Source organism: Pristiophorus japonicus, chromosome 1 (assembly GCF_044704955.1).
Source record: "Pristiophorus japonicus isolate sPriJap1 chromosome 1, sPriJap1.hap1, whole genome shotgun sequence".
NCBI lineage: Eukaryota > Metazoa > Chordata > Chondrichthyes > Pristiophoridae > Pristiophorus > Pristiophorus japonicus.
Window position 1 is genome coordinate 11,678,161 of NC_091977.1, and position 17,297 is coordinate 11,695,457.

Here is a 17,297-nt window from a genome sequence, read left to right on the forward strand (position 1 = left end):
ATGTTGCTCCTGGCTCTCATGTGGTTGGCATTGGGGGTGCGGCACTTTGGCGTGCAATGCCATGCCCCGGGACCACTGGGAGCCCTCTGCCACCAGTGTTCCTGGCTACCAGCTCCAGGGCGTCCTCCATCCCTTCCATGTTATATCTTAATTTTTGGACAAAAACTCGGTGCCAACTATGTTCTTGGTGCTTAGTAGGCTTTTTGTTCCCTCGTGCCTCCCACAACAGCCAAACAAGCACACACCACACCACACACGCCTTCAGTCCCTCTGAGCTCCCTCTCTCCATGACTCCTCTTCTGCCCATGTCCTGATGACCCTTGACCTCCTGAATCGCGGGAATCGAGCGTTGCTAAGGACGGCGACACTTTACGGCAGGAGGTCAGCAAGATGTAACGCTACCGCCCATTTCATATCGCTCACGGTAACGTCCAATTTCAAAAATGGAGACTAGGTGCTTTGAGAATGGGCGACAAGCCGGCGATCTGAAAACCCATTTTTACCGCCCACACCGGAAATAACGCCCATTTTTGGCGATATGCACAAAAGTATAAAATCTAGCCCATAGACTTCTCCAGTCTAACCACGTAACTGAAATCCCTCATCCCTGGAACCATTATTATAAATCTTTTCTGCACTGTCTCTGAGGCCTTCACATCCTTCCTAAATTGGACACAATACTCCAGTTGAGTCCAAACCAGTGATTTATAAAGGTTCATAGTAACTTCCTTGCTTTTGTACTCTATATCTCTATTCACGAAGCCCAAGATCCCATAAGCTTTTTTAACCGCTTTCTTAACCTGCACTGCCACCTTCAATGATTTGCACACATATACTCCTAGGTCTCTCTGTTCATGCAGCCCCTTTAGGATTGTACCCTTTAGTTTATATTTCCTTTCCTCATGCTTTCTTCCAAAATGTATCACTTCACACTGTTCTGTGTTAAATTTCATCTGTCACCTGTCCGCCCATCCCACCAGCCTGTCTATGTCCGCTTGAAGTCTATCACTATCCTCCTCACTGTTCACTATATTTCCAAATTTAGTTTCATCTTCAAATTTTGAAATTGTGCCCTGTACACTCATATCCAAGTCATTAATATATATCAAGAAACCGACCTCTGGGGAACACCACTGTATAACTTCCTCCAGTTCGAAAAACAACCTTTCACCACTACTCTTTGTTTCCTGTCACTTAGCCAATTTTGTATCCATGCTGCCACTGTCCTTTTTATTCCATGAGCTTCAACTTTGCTGGCAAGCCTATTATGTGGCATTTTGTCGAATGCCTTTTGGAAATCCATGTATACCACGTCAAGTGCATTACCCTCATCAACCCTCTCTGTAACCTCATCGAAAAACTCAATCAAGTTGGTTAAACACGATTTGCCTTAACAAATCCGTGCTGGCTTTCCTTAATTAACCCACATTTGTCCAAGTGACTGTTAATTTTGTCCCTGATTATTGTTTCTAAAAGCTTCCCCACTACTGAGGTTAAACTGACTGGCCTGTAGTTGCTGGGTTTATCTTTACACCCTTTTTTGAACACGGGTGTAACATTTGCAATTCTCCAGCCCTCTGGCACCAGCCCCGTTACTAAGGAGGATTGGAAGATTATGGTCAGTACTGATTTATTCCTTCACTTCCCTCAGCATCCTAGGATGCATCCCATCCGGTCCTGGTGACTTATCAACTTTAAGTACAGACAGCCTCTCTAGTACCTCCTCTTTATCAATTTTTATCCCATCCAGTTTCTCTTCTACCTCTTCCTTTACTATGTCTATGGCAGCATCTTCTTCCTTGGTAAAGACAGATGGAATGTGTTCATTTAGTACCTCAGCCGTGCCCTCTGCCCCCATGTAAAAGTCTCCATTTGGACCCAATCGGCCCCACCCCTCCTCTTACTACCTGTTTACTATTTATATGCCTACAGAAGACTTTTGGATTACCTTTTATGTTGGCTGCCATTCTATTCGCATACCCTCTCTTTGCCCCTCTTACTTTCTATTTCACTTCCCCTCTGAACTTTTTATATTAACCTGATTCTCACTTGTATTCTCGACCTGACATCTGTCATCCGCCCCCTTTTTCTGATTCTATCTGAAATTTCTATCTCTTTCGTCATCCAGGGAGGTCTGACTTTGGTTGCCCTGCCTTTCCGCCTGTTGGGAATATACCTCGACTGTACCCAAACTATTTCCTCTTTAAAGGCAGCCCATTGTTCCATGATAGCTTTACCTTCAAATCTTTGATTCCAATTTACCCGGGCCAAGTCCGTTCTCATCCCACTTATATTTGCCTTCCTCTAATTAAGTATTTTTACTCTAGATTGCTCCCTGTCCTTTTCCATAGCTAGTGTAAACCTTATGATACAATGATCACTGTTCCCTAAATGCTCCCCTCCTGACACGTGCTCCATTTGACCCACCTCATTCCCCAGAACCAGATCCAGCAATGCCTCCTTCCTCATTGGGCCGGAAACATACTGATCAAGAAAGTTCTCCTGAACACACCAGAAATTCTTCCCCCTCTCTGCCCTTTACACTATTATTATTCCAGGTCTATATTAGGATAGTTGAAGTCCCCCATTATCACTATTCTATAGTTCTTGCATCTCTCTCTAATTTCCCTGCAAATTTGCTCCTTCAATTTTTCCCACTAGTTGGTGGCTTATAGAATACACCGAGTAGTGTAATGGCACCTCTATTATTTCTTAACTCTGGCCATATAGATTTGTGCTGACCTTGCCACTGATGCCCTCATCCCAGGAACGAATTTTAAAAGTGCAGTAAGAAGTATTTCACAAGTGACCGAGCAGGCTAATGCAAAATAGGAACAGGAGGAGGCCATTCAGCCCCTCGATCCTGTTACACCATTTAAGTAGATCTTGGCTGAGCTGTACCTTAACTCCATCTACCTACATTGGTTCCATAACTCTTCATACCCTTGCCTGACAAAAATTTATCATTGTCAGTCAATTGACCTTCAGCCTCGACAGCTTTTTGGGGGAGAGAGTTCCAGATTTCCACTACCCTTTGTGTGAAGAACTGCTTCCTGACAGCAGTCCTGAATGGCCTGGCTCGAATTTAGATTCATGCCTCCTTGTTCTGGAACCCCCCCACACCCCTCCCTCCCGCCACCTCCTCACCGGAGGAAATCATCATCATCATAGGCAGTCCCTCGAAACGAGGATGACTTGCTTCCACGCCAAAAAAAGGATGAGTTCAACGGAGGAAATCGTTTCTCACTAGCTACCCGATCAAATCCTTTTATCAACTTGAACACCTCAATTAGATTAGCCCATAATCTTCTATACTCAAGGGAATGCAGCCTAGTCTATGCAACCTGTCCTTGTAATTTAACCGTTTTAGCACCGGTATCATTCCATGAGTGAGAGAACGGAATAACTGCACATCTCCCAGTTCTGTACTCTGTTGACGTCATGGGATTGAAGTATTGGTAATTTTTGAGATTTTGTGTCACTGCTCTGGTGTACTGGATGATGTTAGAATATCTGCCAAAGCCCTTCAAACCAGACCAGAAAGTCTGTCTTTCATGGACCTCCCCCACCTTCTCACCATATCTCTCAATCACTTCTCTCTCTAGCAACACATCTAATTGTCTCTTCAATCCACTTACACGGGCCGGTTCCTTGGTAACTTAGTCCACAGCTCGATTATCTTTCAGGAGAAAGGGTTCCCTCAGACTTCCCTTCTTTCTCCCTTCAAGTACTATATCCAATTCCGTGAATTCAAGACAGAGATCATAGACTTTTAAATACTATGGGAAGCACTAGGGTTATGGGGATCGGGCGGGAAGGTGGAGTTGAGGTAAAAGATCATCATGATCTTACTGAATGGCGGAGCAAGTTTGAAGGGCCGAACGGCCTACTCCTGCTCCTATTTCCTATGTTCCTATGTTCTTTTTTGAAAGTCACTATTGAATCTGCTTTCACCGCCCTTTCAGGCAGCGCATTTCAAATCACAACAACTCACTGAGTAAAAAAAGTTCTCCTCCTCTCCCCATCACCAGCTTTATTACACGTTAATCTGTGTCCTTTGGTTTCCAAACCTCCTGCCAGTGGAATCCGTTTCTTGAGGAGCTCCGACTCTTTATGTGACTATCCTTTTACAACTCATGGTGCCTTATTAATTCCTTTTATGTTGAGCACCAGTCTTCTTTCATACTCCCCCAATCCTTTCTAATCTTTCTGCTTCCCTACAATATTTTTATATTTCTGCCATCGTATTATCATATTGCACTTTGTGAAACACAATTCTAATCTATTTAGCCCTGGTGCTCCTGCCTCTGATGTACTCCTTGACTGCTAGTAAGGATGTATTTAACCTGCACTTTATCCATCTTATATTTCAATATCTCACACTGACATTGTTTCCAGTCAGTTTGATGGGCCCCCCATCCACCACCTTAAACACTCACTCCCACCATCACCGGCGCACCGTGGCTGCAGTGTGTATCATCTGCAAGATGCACTGCAGCAACTCGCCAAGGCTTCTTCGACAGCACTTCCCAAACCGGCGACCTCTACCCCCTAGAACAAGGGCAGCAGGTGCATGAGAACACCATCACCTCCACGTTCCCCTCCAAGTTACATGCCATCCTGACTTGGAAATATATCGCCGTTCCTTCATCATCGCTGGGTGAAAAATCCTGGAACTCCCTCCTTAACTGTGGGAGCACCTTCACCACACGTACTGCAGTGATTCAAGAAGGCGGCTCACCACCACCTTCTCAAGGGCAATTAGGGATGGGCAATAAATGCTGGCTCCTCCCCTCACGTCTCCTCTCATCCTCCCCTCTCCCTTTTTCCTCTCCTCCTAACTCTCCTTCATCCCCTTTCCTCCCCGCCCCTGCCCTTCTCCTCTCCCCTCTCTTCACCGCCCCTTCCCTCCCCTCTCCTCTCCTCTCCTCTCCTCCCTTCTCCTCCCCATCCCTCCCCTCCCTCCCCATCCGTCCCCTCCCTGCCCTCCCTCCCCTCCCCTCTCCCTCCCTCCACTCCCCTCTCCTCTCCTCCCCTCTCCTCTCCTCCCCATCCCCTTTCCTCCCCTCCCCACCTCTCTCCTCTTCTTCCCCTCTCTTCTCCATCTTAACTCCTCACCATCTCCTCTCCTCTCCCTCTCTCCTCCCCTTCCAACTCTTCACCATCCCCTTTCTTCACCTCCTCCCTCACTCAGTTGCCTTCTCCTCTCCAACCTGTCGTCCCCTCCTATCTCCTGCCACCCCTCCCATTTCCTCCCCATCGCCTTTGCCTTCCCTTCTTTTGTTACCTCCTGAAAATTTGCTAGCCAGGAATATTTAATTCCCAGTCTCACTCCTGGCCACATTTCTGCCAAGGCCACTACACTGTGCTCCTCCTGTTTAATTAAGGCTTCTACTTCCCTGAGATAAACACTGCAACCCTCACACAGTGTCTTGTTCCTTCAAATTGTTCTAAGTATTCTTTCCTTTAATATCCCTGGTCCTTGCTCAGTCTCCTTTCTGCCCCAAGGTGCACCTTTCTTTAACCTTCTTCCGGAGCTCACTATTTTGCACTACTTTGCCATTTCTCTATATGTAATCTTAAAGCCCCTCCTCCCCAATCACACCCACGTTCTGGCATTCCACCAATTGGCATAGCAACACACTGCATCCTTGATTCAGGTGCTCCAATGTTTCTTGCTATTCCTGTCTTTTATGCTCACACTATATATCCCCAGTCGCGCGGACACATGTCTAGGAGCAGATGGAACGATTGGAGCTAAATTAGGTGCTTTAACAGATGACTCAAATATAGTCTTAAAAATTAAATCTTCCAATACAGTCAGGTATTAACAGGATTAGTACAGAGTGCCTTAGGACACTTCTCAGTCCCAACAAGCTGTGTTGGAAATTAAAGGGCAATGATAGAAATTCTGACCCAGTTATTTGGGGACAAATGGCATTGAATGTATTTATTATACTGTCTCTGCAATCGATAGCTTTTTATTAACTAAAGGTGTTAACAAAGGGTGGTGGAAATCTGGAACTCTCTCCTCCAAAATGCTGTTGAGGCCGGGGATCAATTCATCATTTCAAAATTGAGATTGATAGATTTTTGTTAGGCAAGTGTGGAGTGAGGTCCTAAGTGGACAAAATAAGAGACAATTGCGTGGAGGGAGAGAACTGAGGGATATGGGGAGAAGGTGGGTAGGTGGGGTTGGGGGATATGGGGAGAAGGTGGGTAGGTGGGGTTGGGGGATGGGGAGAAGGTGGGTAGGTGGGGTTGGGGGATATGGGGAGAAGGTGGGTAGGTGGGGTTGGGGGATATGGGGAGAAGGTGGGTAGGTGGGATTGGGGGATATGGGAAGAAGGTGGGTAGGTGGGGTTGGGGGATATGGGGAGAAGGTGGGTAGGTGGGGTTGGGGGATATGGGAAGAAGGTGGGTAGGTGGGGTTGGGGGATATGGGGAGAAGGTGGGTAGGTGGGGTTGGGGATATGGTGAGAAGGTGGGTAGGTGGGGTTGGGGGATGGGGAGAAGGTGGGTAGGTAGGGTTGGGGATATGGGGATAAGGTGGGTAGGTGGGGTTGGGGGATATGGGGAGAAGGTGGGTAGGTGAGGTTGGGGGATATGGGGAGAAGGTGGGTAGGTGGGGTTGGGGGATATGGGGAGAAGGTGGGTAGGTGGGGTTGGGGGATATGGGGAGAAGGTAGGTAGGTGGGGTTGGGGGATTTGGGGAGATGGTGGGTAGGTGGGGTTGGGGATATGGGGATAAGGTGGGTAGGTGGGGTTGGGGGATATGGGGAGAATGTGGGTAGGTGGGGTTGGGGATATGGGGAGAAGGTGGGTAGGTGGGGTTGGGGAATATGGGAAGAAGGTGGGTAGGTGGGGTTGGGGATATGGGGAGATGGTGGGTAGGTGGGGTTGGGGGATATGGGGAGAAGGTGGGTAGGTGGAGTTGGGGGATATGGGGAGAAGGTGGGTAGGTGGGGTTGGGGGTTATGGGGAGAAGGTGGGTAGGTGGGGTTGGGGGATATGGGGAGAAGGTGGGTAGGTGGGGTTGGGGAATATGGGAAGAAGGTGGGTAGGTGGGGTTGGGGATATGGGGAGATGGTGGGTAGGTGGGGTTGGGGGATATGGGGAGAAGGTGGGTAGGTGGAGTTGGGGGATATGGGGAGAAGGTGGGTAGGTGGGGTTGGGGGTTATGGGGAGAAGGTGGGTAGGTGGGGTTGGGGGATATGGGGAGAAGGTGGGTAGGTGGGGTTGGGGGTTATGGGGAGAAGGTGGGTAGGTGGGGTTGGGGGTTATGGGGAGAAGGTGGGTAGGTGGGGTTGGGGGTTATGGGGAGAAGGTGGGTAGGTGGGGTTGGGGGATATGGGGAGAAGGTGGGTAGGTGGGGTTGGGGGATATGGGGAGAAGGTGGGTAGGTGGGGTTGGGGGATATGGGGAGAAGGTGGGTAGGTGGGGTTGGGGGATATGGACAAGGGGATTCAACGTAGATTCACCGGAATGATACCGGGGTTAAAAGGGTTAAATTATGAGGACAGGTATTGCATGGATTGGGCAATATTCAATAATATGGGGCAAATTGGAAGTTAGGTCACAGATCAACCATGATCTCATTAACAGGCGGAACAGGCTCGAGGGGCTAAATGACCTCCTTCTATTCCTTTGTTCCTATGTTAAGTGGAGAACCTTTTGAGAGCACAATGCTAATGAGCCATTGAAAGAAAGACTTACATTTATATCGCACCTGATCACATTTCTCACAAATGTCTCAAACTACTTGATTTGCAGAGAATTACACAGAGACTGTTATGTAGGCAAACATGGCAGCCATTTTGCACATAGTAAGATCTCCTGGGAGGACAGATGCACCAACGTCAGTGTTCTCGATCAGGCTAATACCCCAGCATCGAAGCACTGACCACACTCGACCAGCTCCGTTGGGCGAGCCACATTGTTCGCATGCCTGACACAAGATTTCCAAAGCAAGCGCTCTACTCGGAACTCCTACATGGCAAGGTGGGCAGAGGAAACATTTCAAGGACACCCTCAAAGCCTCCTTGATCAAATGCAACATCCCCACCGAGACCTGGGAACCCTTGGCCAAAGATGGCCCTGGCTAACATAAGTTGTTGCTGTTGTAAACTATACCGCTGAATACTACGTGCTAAAATTTGACAGGTTGTGGTGGCAGGATGTGTGGATAGGGACCCTGGGTTTGTGGGTGGGGTTTGGTGAAAGAAATTGGATTGGATCACAATGAAAATGGAGATAAAGCTAGAGAGGGTTCAAGTTATAGAAACATAGAAAATAGGTGCAGGAGTAGACCATTCGGCCCTTCGAGCCTGCACCGCCATTCAATGAGTTCATGGCTGAACATGCAACTTCAGTACCCCATTCCTGCTTTCTCACCATACCCCTTGATCCCCTTAGTAGGAAGGACTTCATCTAACTCCTTTTTGAATATATTTAGTGAATTGGCCTCAACCACTTTCTGTGGTAGAGAATTCCACAGGTTCACCACTCTCTGGGTGAAGAAGTTTCTCCTCATCTCGGTCCTAAATGTCTTACCACTTATCCTTAGACTGTGACCCCTGGTTCTGGACTTCCCCAACATTGGGAACGTTCTTCCTGCATCTAACCTGTCTAAACCCGTCAGAATTTTAAACGTTTCTACGAGATCCCTCTCATTCTTCTGAACTCCAGTGAATACAAGCCCAGTTGATCCAGTCTTTCTTGATATGTCAGTCCCGCCATCCCGGGAATCAGTCTGGTGAACCTTCGCTGCACTCCCTCAATAGCAAGAATGTCCTTCCTCAGGTTAGGAGACCAAAACTGTACACAATACTCCAAGTGTGACCTCACCAAGGCCCTGTACAACTGTAGCAACACCTCCCTGTACTCAAATCCCCCCTTATGATTTGGTGGTGAGAGCGCGGCAAGGTGATAGGGGTTAGAGGGGCTTGGCAAGATCACAAAAGGGACAAAGGATCTCTCTGCTGTCTGTGATACTTTAAATAGAATTACATTGCATAGAAGTTATGGCACAGAAACCGGCCATTCGGCCCCACTGTTCCGAGCTGGTGTTTATGCTCCACGTGCGCCTCTTCCCACCCTTTGTTATCTAACCCCTTGTGACAGCACTATTCATGGCCAGAATTGGGATGAGTGGTTGTATTCCCCTGTCAATTACACCTGGAGACCGCACTGCTGTAAGCGACGGGTTGATTTTACGCACGTAATTAATGTGTAACTATCCTCCGTTCACTAAGCGGAGGAAGAGCATCCAGGAGGGCGCTGAGCACCTCAAGTCTCGTCGCCGAGGGCATGCAGAAACCAAACGCAGACAATGGAAGGAGCGTGCGGCAAACCAGACTCCCCGCCCACCCTTTCCTTCAACCACTGTCTGCCCCACCTGTGACAGAGACTGTAATTCCCATAGTGGACAGTTCGGTCATCTAAGAACTCACTTTTAGAGTGGAAGCAAGTCTTCCTCGATTTTGAGGGAATGCCCATGATGATGATGAGTGTGATCCCACAATCAGCAATGAATTGAATGGCTGAGTAATCTGGTTTTTTTTGCTAATGTTGATTGAGGGATAAATATGGGCCAGGAAACCAAGCTGTTTTTGAAATGGTGGCCACGGGATCTTTTACGTCCACCTGAACAGGTAGATGGGTGTGCAACCTAATGTCTAAAAGTCGGTACTGCTCTGGAGTGTGAGCCTGGATTATGTGTCCAGGTCTCTGGGGGTGAGACTTGAAGCCACGACCTTCTGAGTCTGGAGTCAAGAGCTGTAGCAACTGTAGTAACTGTTTCAGAACATCATACTCACGGTGAGGAGCCTTGACTAGCTAGCCCCGCAGTTCCAGCTGGGCTGCCGAGGATGTTCCATACAAACAGATGGAGAGCCCTGGGCAGTGATCTCAGCGGATAGCCAGCTGCCGAAGTTGCCCATTGACAACGCACGTTGACTGCCATATCTGCACGTTCCAACATTTGCGACATGCCAGGATATCGGGAGCAGAAGGCGAGAGTGACCCTCTCTCTCTCGAGATAGAAGGAACCGGTGTTGTTTAACCGTGCTCAACCTGTATCCAACACTGATTTGGCCTCAGCTGGAGTTTTGTGTCCAATTCTGGCACCTCACTTTAGGGTGGTGCAAGATTTGGATCACAGGTCAACACACAGATTACCTAAGGGGTCTTAGGAGTTGTCAGGCGTTTTATTAAAACTACCAGTTTTAAGCACAATCAGATATTGCATGCAATTAAGATAAATATCATCATCATAGGCAGTCCCTCGGAATCGAGGAAGACTTGTTTCCACTCTAACAGTGAGTTCTCAGGTGACCAAACAGTCCAATGCGGGAATTACAGTCTCTGTCACAGGTGGGACAGACAGTGGTTGGAGAAAAGGGTGGGTGGGGAGTCTGGTTTGCCGCACGCTCCTTCCGCTGTCTGCGCTTGATTTCTGCACGCTCTCGGCGATGAGACTCGAGGTGCTCAGCGCCCTCCCGGATGCATTTCCTCCACTTTGGGCGGTCTTGGGCCAGGGATCCCCAGGTGCCAGTGGGGATGTTGCACTTTATCAAGGAAGTTTTAGTAGACATACAATCCGTGACAGATGAGAACAGTCTACGGGCCCGGGGCTGAATAGTGGTCTCTGAACAGATCCCGAACTGGTGGAAGTGTCAGGCCGAAGCAAGCATAGCGGGAGGGGGGGGCGGGGGGGGGGCCTAAGAGATTTGAGCTTGACCAAAGTGTTAGGCCAAAGTCCGCATGGGATCCGCCTTGAGGAAACTCTCTCCTTAGTTTCCCTGTTTCTCTTGGTTGCCTGTTTTTTTACCTTATTTCAGTGGGCCGATGGATTCCTGGCATCAGTCATTTTTTACCCATTCAGTTGCCAATAATTTTCTTCCTTATCTCTGTCTGAATGTCTTGTTGCCCTTTCAAGTAACAGCTTGTTTAGCTTTAAGGCTCCTTGCTAAGTCCCTTATCGCCAGAGCTAGGCATTGAAAGCCTCTTTTTCTGTCTTGACCTTAGCTTTCTGTGTCTGCCGAGCTGACACAAGTATTTCTTTTATAAAGTCATTAATTATTTTATAATTTGCAATTTCTTCGGATTCATGATTTCTTACAAAGGATGCCATTAGAGAGGCCGCAGAACAGATTTACAAGAATGGTTCCAAGGATGAAGGACTTCAAAGAAAGAAAGTAAGACTTGGATTTATACAGCAACTTTCACGACCACCGGACGTCTCAAAGCGCGTTACAGCCAATGAAGTACTTTTGGAGTGTAGGCACTGTTGTAATGTGGGAAACACGGCAGCCAACTTGCGCACAGCAAACTCCCACAAACAGCAATGTGATAATGACCAGATAATCTGTTTTTTTGTTATGTCGATTGAGGGATAAATATTGGCCAGCTCTTCAGTTACGTGGATAGACTGGAGAGGCTGGAGTTGTTAAAAGGAGATTTAGTACCATTTTTCAAAAATGTTATTCGTTCCTGGGCTGTGGGTGTTGCTGGCAGGGCCAGCATATATTGCCCATCCCTAATTGCCCTCGAGAAGCTGGTGGGTTTTTATAGAGTAGATCAGGAGAAACTGTTCCCTGTGGCAGGAAAATCAGTAACCAGAGGACAGAGATTTAAGATAATTGGCAAAAGAACTAGAGGGGGAGATGAGGAGAATGTATTTATACACAGCAAGTTGTGATCTGGAACAGCGCGTTGCAGTGGAAGCAGATTCAATAGTAACTTTCAAAAGGGATTTGGATCAATACTTGAATAGGGAGAAAATGTCAGGGCTGTGGATTGGAAAAGAGCAGGGGGGGAGAGGGACTAATTGGATAGGTCTTTCAAAGAGCCAGCACAGGCTCGATGGGCTGTACGGCCTCCAACTGTGCTGTAAGAATTTGTATCCTTCACTCAAAGAACTTTCAGCAGGGCATCAAAACCTCTCTGTAGGGAGCTGGAAGTTGCCTCCTGCAATGGAATATTTCAGCACATCAGTCCGGCAATCAATAGATCTGAAACTTGTGGTGTGTATAGAAAGCTCAGCAGGTGTCTGTGGAAGGCGATCTCTATTCCGTTTATCGGGGAGACCTTGAAAGCGGACTAGTGTCATTGACTTTCTAGCGCTACAACAGGGGCAGCCAGACCCAGACTCAGACATGTGATTGTAAACAGACACTTGCCATTAATCCATATTCCACAGGGTACGCGTCTGGTTTGATTCTGGTTTTACTTCCCAGTGGCTTCCTCGGCCACTTCACAGGGAGGTTAGGAGTTGGCCCTGTTGGGTGTGGGACCGGAGTCACGTGTAGGCCCAAAGCGGGTGAGGACGGCAGGTTTCCTTCCTCTGAAGGGACGGGTCATGAGCTGGCTGGGTGTTTACTACGATCCGGAAGCTTTTCATTTCCAGATTTGTTTGAAGTGAATTCAAATTCTCAAACTCGCGCTCAATGTCCACAGTAATCCGACAGGCCCCATCAGTAAAAGCAGGCCTTAAAGGAAGAGAGAAGGAACTTATATTGTACATAGCGCCTTTCATGGTCCCTCCCAGGACGTCCCAAAGCACTTCACAGCCAATGGGCGGAATTTTCGTCTTTTCTATTTTCGGGGCAATAATGGTGGCAGGGCGGGAAGGTTAGTGGCCGGGAATAGTTTGGGCAGCTGGGCCCTGAGTCAGGGGGCGCAGCGCTAAGGGAGGTGTCATACACCTCTCTTGGTGCAAGGATGGGAAACTCCCGAGCTAAAGAGCCGGGCCGGGAGCACTCCGAGAGAGGCCTGGGGAGGGGGGGGTGGAAAAAAACCTAAAAAAAACACAAAACATTCCTAAAACATGGCCCGCACCACCACCACCGCAACACAAACCGCACAAAAATTTAAAACAGGAAACACCCACACTTACATTTGTAGCACTTTACCTTCCCCACCACCGCTGGCTCGGCTGGACCGCTCTGATTTCCCAGGCCGTTATTGCGGGCGCACTTCGGGGCGGACGGGTCGGCCAAGACTCAAAACTGGCGCCGGTGTCGCAACCAGGAGCGTTACACACCCAGCGCAACTCTTCCCGGCGATGCTGCTCAGCGCCACCACCAAACCCGACCCGAGGGTCGCGGCAGGGCGTTGGAGACCTCACCGACACCTTTCACGCCGCTCCGGGGCGAAAGCCGGAGCACAAAGGACCGGAAAATCCAGCCCGCGAAGGACTTTTTGCAGTGCAGTCACTGTTGTAATGAAGGAAACGCAGCAGCCAATTCTGGGCACAGCAAAATCCCACAAATAGCCATCAGATATTGACTCAATAATCTGTTTTTAGTAATGTCGGTTGAGGGATAAATATTGGTCAGGACACCGGGGAGAGCTCCCCTGCCCTTCTTCTAAATCGTGGCCGTGGGATCCTTTATGTCCACCTGAGAGAGCAGACGGGGCCTCGGATTAACGTCTCATCTGAAAAGCGGCACCTACAACAGTGCTGCATTCCCTCAGTACTGGCACTGGAGAGTGTCAGTCTTGATTATGAGCTCCTCCATCAGTGCTCCGATTAATGTGCTCCACAATTGAATCCATGCACCGAGGGTCATCGTGCTTACCCTGGATTCTGGGGCGGTCCTAGTGGATTGGAAAACCGCAAATGTAATTCCCCTATTTAAAAAAGGAGACAGACAAAAAGCAGGAAGCTGCAGACCAGTTAGCTTAACATCTGTCATTGGGAAAATGCTGGAGTCCATTATTAAGGAAACAATAGCAGGACATTTGGAAAAGCATAATACAGTCAGGCAGAGTCAGCATGGTTTTATGAAAGGGAAATCATGTTTGACAAATTTGCTGCAGTTCTTTGAGGATGTAACGAGCAGGGTGGATAAGGGGGAACCAGTGGATGTGGTGTATTTGAATTTCCAGCAGGTATTCGATAAGGTGCCACATAAAAGGTTACTGCACAAGATAAAAGTTCACGGGGTTGGAGGTATTATATTAGCATGGATAGAGGATTGGCTAACTAACAGAAAGCAGAGAGTCGGGATAAATGGGTCATTTTACGGTTGGCAAACAGTAACTAGTGGGGTGCCACAGGGATCAGTTACAATCTATATTAATGACTTGGATGAAGGGACCGAATGTAATGCAGCCAAGTTTGCTGATGATATAAAGATGGGTGGGAAAGTAAATTGTGAGGAAGACACAAAAAATCTGCAAAGGGATATAGACAAGCTAAATGAGTGGGCAAAAATTTGGCAGATGGAGTATAATGTGGCAAAATGTGAGGTTATCCACTTTGGTAGAAAAAATAGAAAAGCAAATTATAATTTAAATGGAGAAAAATTGCAAAATACAGAGGGACCTGGGGGTCCTTGTGCATGAAACACAAAAAGTTAGTATGCAGGTACAGCAAGTAATCAGGAAGGTAAATGGAATGTTGGCCTTTATTGAAAGAGGGATAGAGAATAAAAGCAGAGAAGTCCTGCTACAACTGTACAGGGTATTGGTGAGGCCACACCTAGAATACTGCGTACAGTTTTAGTCTCCGTATTTAAGGCATTGGAGGCTGTTCAGAGAAGGTTCACTAGGTTGATTCCAGAAATGAGGGAGTTGACTTATGAAGATAGGTTCAGTAGGTTGGGGCCTATACTCATTGGAGTTCAGGAGAATGAGAGGTGATCTTATCGAAACATATAAGATAATGACAAGGTGGATGCAGAGAGGATATTTCCACTCATAGGGGAAACTAAAACTAGGGGACATAGTCTTAGAATAAGGGGCCACCCATTTAAAACTGAGATGAGGAGAAATTTCTTCTCTCAGAGCGTTGTAAATCTGTGAAATTCGCTGCCCCAGAGAGCTGTGGAGGCTGGGTCATTGAATATATTTAAGGCAGAGATAGACAGATTTTTGAGCGATAAGGGAATAAAGGGTTATGGGGAGCGGGCAGGGAAGTGGTGTTGAGTCCATGATTAGATCAGCCATGATATTATTAAATGGTGGAGCAGGCCTACTTCTGTTCCTATTTCTTATGCTGTTCGTATGTGCCCATCTAGTAAGGGGATTAAGGGGTGGTTAAGCATCGTTATTACAAGCTTTTTCTTCCCTCTGCTCGGCTCTGTGTGTCAGTTGTCGTGATGCTGTGCTCTAAGAATGTGTCCTGAATTATCCCATGGGACCTCGCGAGCGTGTTAGAAAAAGGTAGGCAATGAATGAACTCTAATTCAAGACACAATCAATACACCAAGGGCAAATTAAATCTTCTGGATAGGATTTACGTCCCATGGAAGGACTGACCTGTTTACACAAAGAAACAAATCATATCCCTTGTGTCCTCTTAGTGTCTTCTGTTTGTACAATCCGTTAAAGCTTACATCTGGTAAAGAAGTGGATAAAAAAATAAGCAAGATGGGCTCAATGGTTGAGGTGCTGCGTGATTTGGTTTGAGTGTGGTCAGGAGGGAATGTGAGGGCCTCTCTCTCTATTACCAACACAGCAAGAGAGAGAGCCTCCCTGGTCCATTAAACCTGCTCCAATCCTCAATTCCAAACCTTGCATTTCTACAGCGCCCTTAACATAGTAAAACCTCCCAAGGTGATTCACAGTTGCAAAATCAACCACCGGGCCACACAATTTTAGGTGACCAAAAACTTCGTCAAAGAGATAGCGTCTTAAATGAGGAGAGAGAGCAGAGAGGTTTAGGGAGGAAATTCCAGAGCTCAGGGCCCAGGCAGCTGAAGGCACAACCACCAATTCTACTCCATACACATAGATTGGGCCTGAAATTCCGATCGAGGTCTTCCCGCGGGCAATCGACTGTAAAAGTTAAAAAATATGCGTACCTACTTGTTCCTGCTGCGCCCACTCGAACTTTCGATCCTGAGGCCTTCACTCCTACCCATCGGAGCGCGTGCACGTCAGGGCGTGTGCAGGGCTGGAGCTGGAGTCACATGGCTCTGGGCAGCCAATCAAGGTACAGTATTTTCTCATTCAAATTAATGGGAACTCTGTAAGTTGGAGTTCCCATTATTATGAATGAGAAACCCCCCCCAAACACACTAAACACTAATAAAAAATAGAAAAATACACTACATATTTAAGATTCATAAATTAAAGTTCTTATAAAAAAATATATATTTTCCCGACTCTTTTAAAGTTTTTTTAATTATGCCTTCAAAAAATTTACCGTTGTGGGGAGGGTTTTTAACAATAAAATGTGTTTTTATAACTTTATTTTAAAATGTTTTAGTGTATTTTTAAACACACGCCAATAACAGTAGGCTATACGCCTGCTTTTTCAGGCGCAAGATTTTTGAGGACATTTGCTGGGCAAGATATTTGTAAATATTGGAAATATTGCCCTGCAAATGTCCTCGCTCCCGAAATGCGGGAGATCTGTCAAGCCAGAAACTTGACAGAGCAGAAAAGCTGGTTTTCAGTGCATGCACTGAAACCCGGCTTTTCCGATGCTTTCCTGGGTCCGTAGGAACTTTGTACGGACCTGGGACATCGGAATTTCAGCACCATTATATTGAATTTTCAGCACAGAAACAGGCCTAACTGGTCCATGCCAGTGTTTATGCTCTAAACTGGCCTGCTCCCAACCTTCTTTGTCTCACCCTATCAGCTAACCTTCTTTCCTTTTCTCCCTCACGCACTTAGCTAGCTTCCCTTTAAGTGATGCCTGTCATACGCGCCTTTGTTCCTCATGTGTCTATCCAGCCTTCCCTTAAATGCATCTCTGCTGCTCGCCTCAACCTCTCTCTCCCTGTGGCAGCGATTTCCACCTTCTCATCGCTCTCTGGGTAAAGAGGTTTCCCCTGAATTCCCTACGGGATTTATCGGCGACTCTCTTATATTTATGGCCCCTTTATTTAATTGCCCAATTCCCAGAGGTAATCAAGGAAAATTTCAGGATGCTTATCCATCCATCACATCTGCGCTCTTCGGCCTTGGCTTACTGCCACCATCCTTTGCCAGCTCAGTGAGCAGTGACTCGATCTGACCCCTGCACCGTGAGCCATTGCCAGTCACCAATGGGAGAAATGACCTTGCTGCTAAAATTCTTATCTCACCTACAGCCTGCCGGTCGGCCGTGTACACCTCAGGGCTTACCATTGCTCCAGCGCCAAGCGCAAGTGTCACAGCCCTTCAGTCCCTCCTTAATCCCATCTGGCAGCAAGCCCGGCAGAAAATATTAAATCCATTTATCATTCCTCGGGAGCAGCTACCAGCGTCGCCTCTGGAGAAGGCGTCCTGACTCAGTGATCCCACCTAATTTATCATCCCATGCATTATCCTTGTCTCATTAAACCCTCAAGGATTTT

General features: G+C 47.5%; 1 protein-coding gene across 1 annotated transcript in view; it reads left to right on the forward strand.

Annotated features, from left to right (window-relative positions):
- Positions 1-17,297, forward strand: part of tmem8b (transmembrane protein 8B) — a 354,968-nt gene that overhangs the window by 17,831 nt on the left and 319,840 nt on the right. The gene's annotated exons all lie outside the window — the stretch shown is intronic.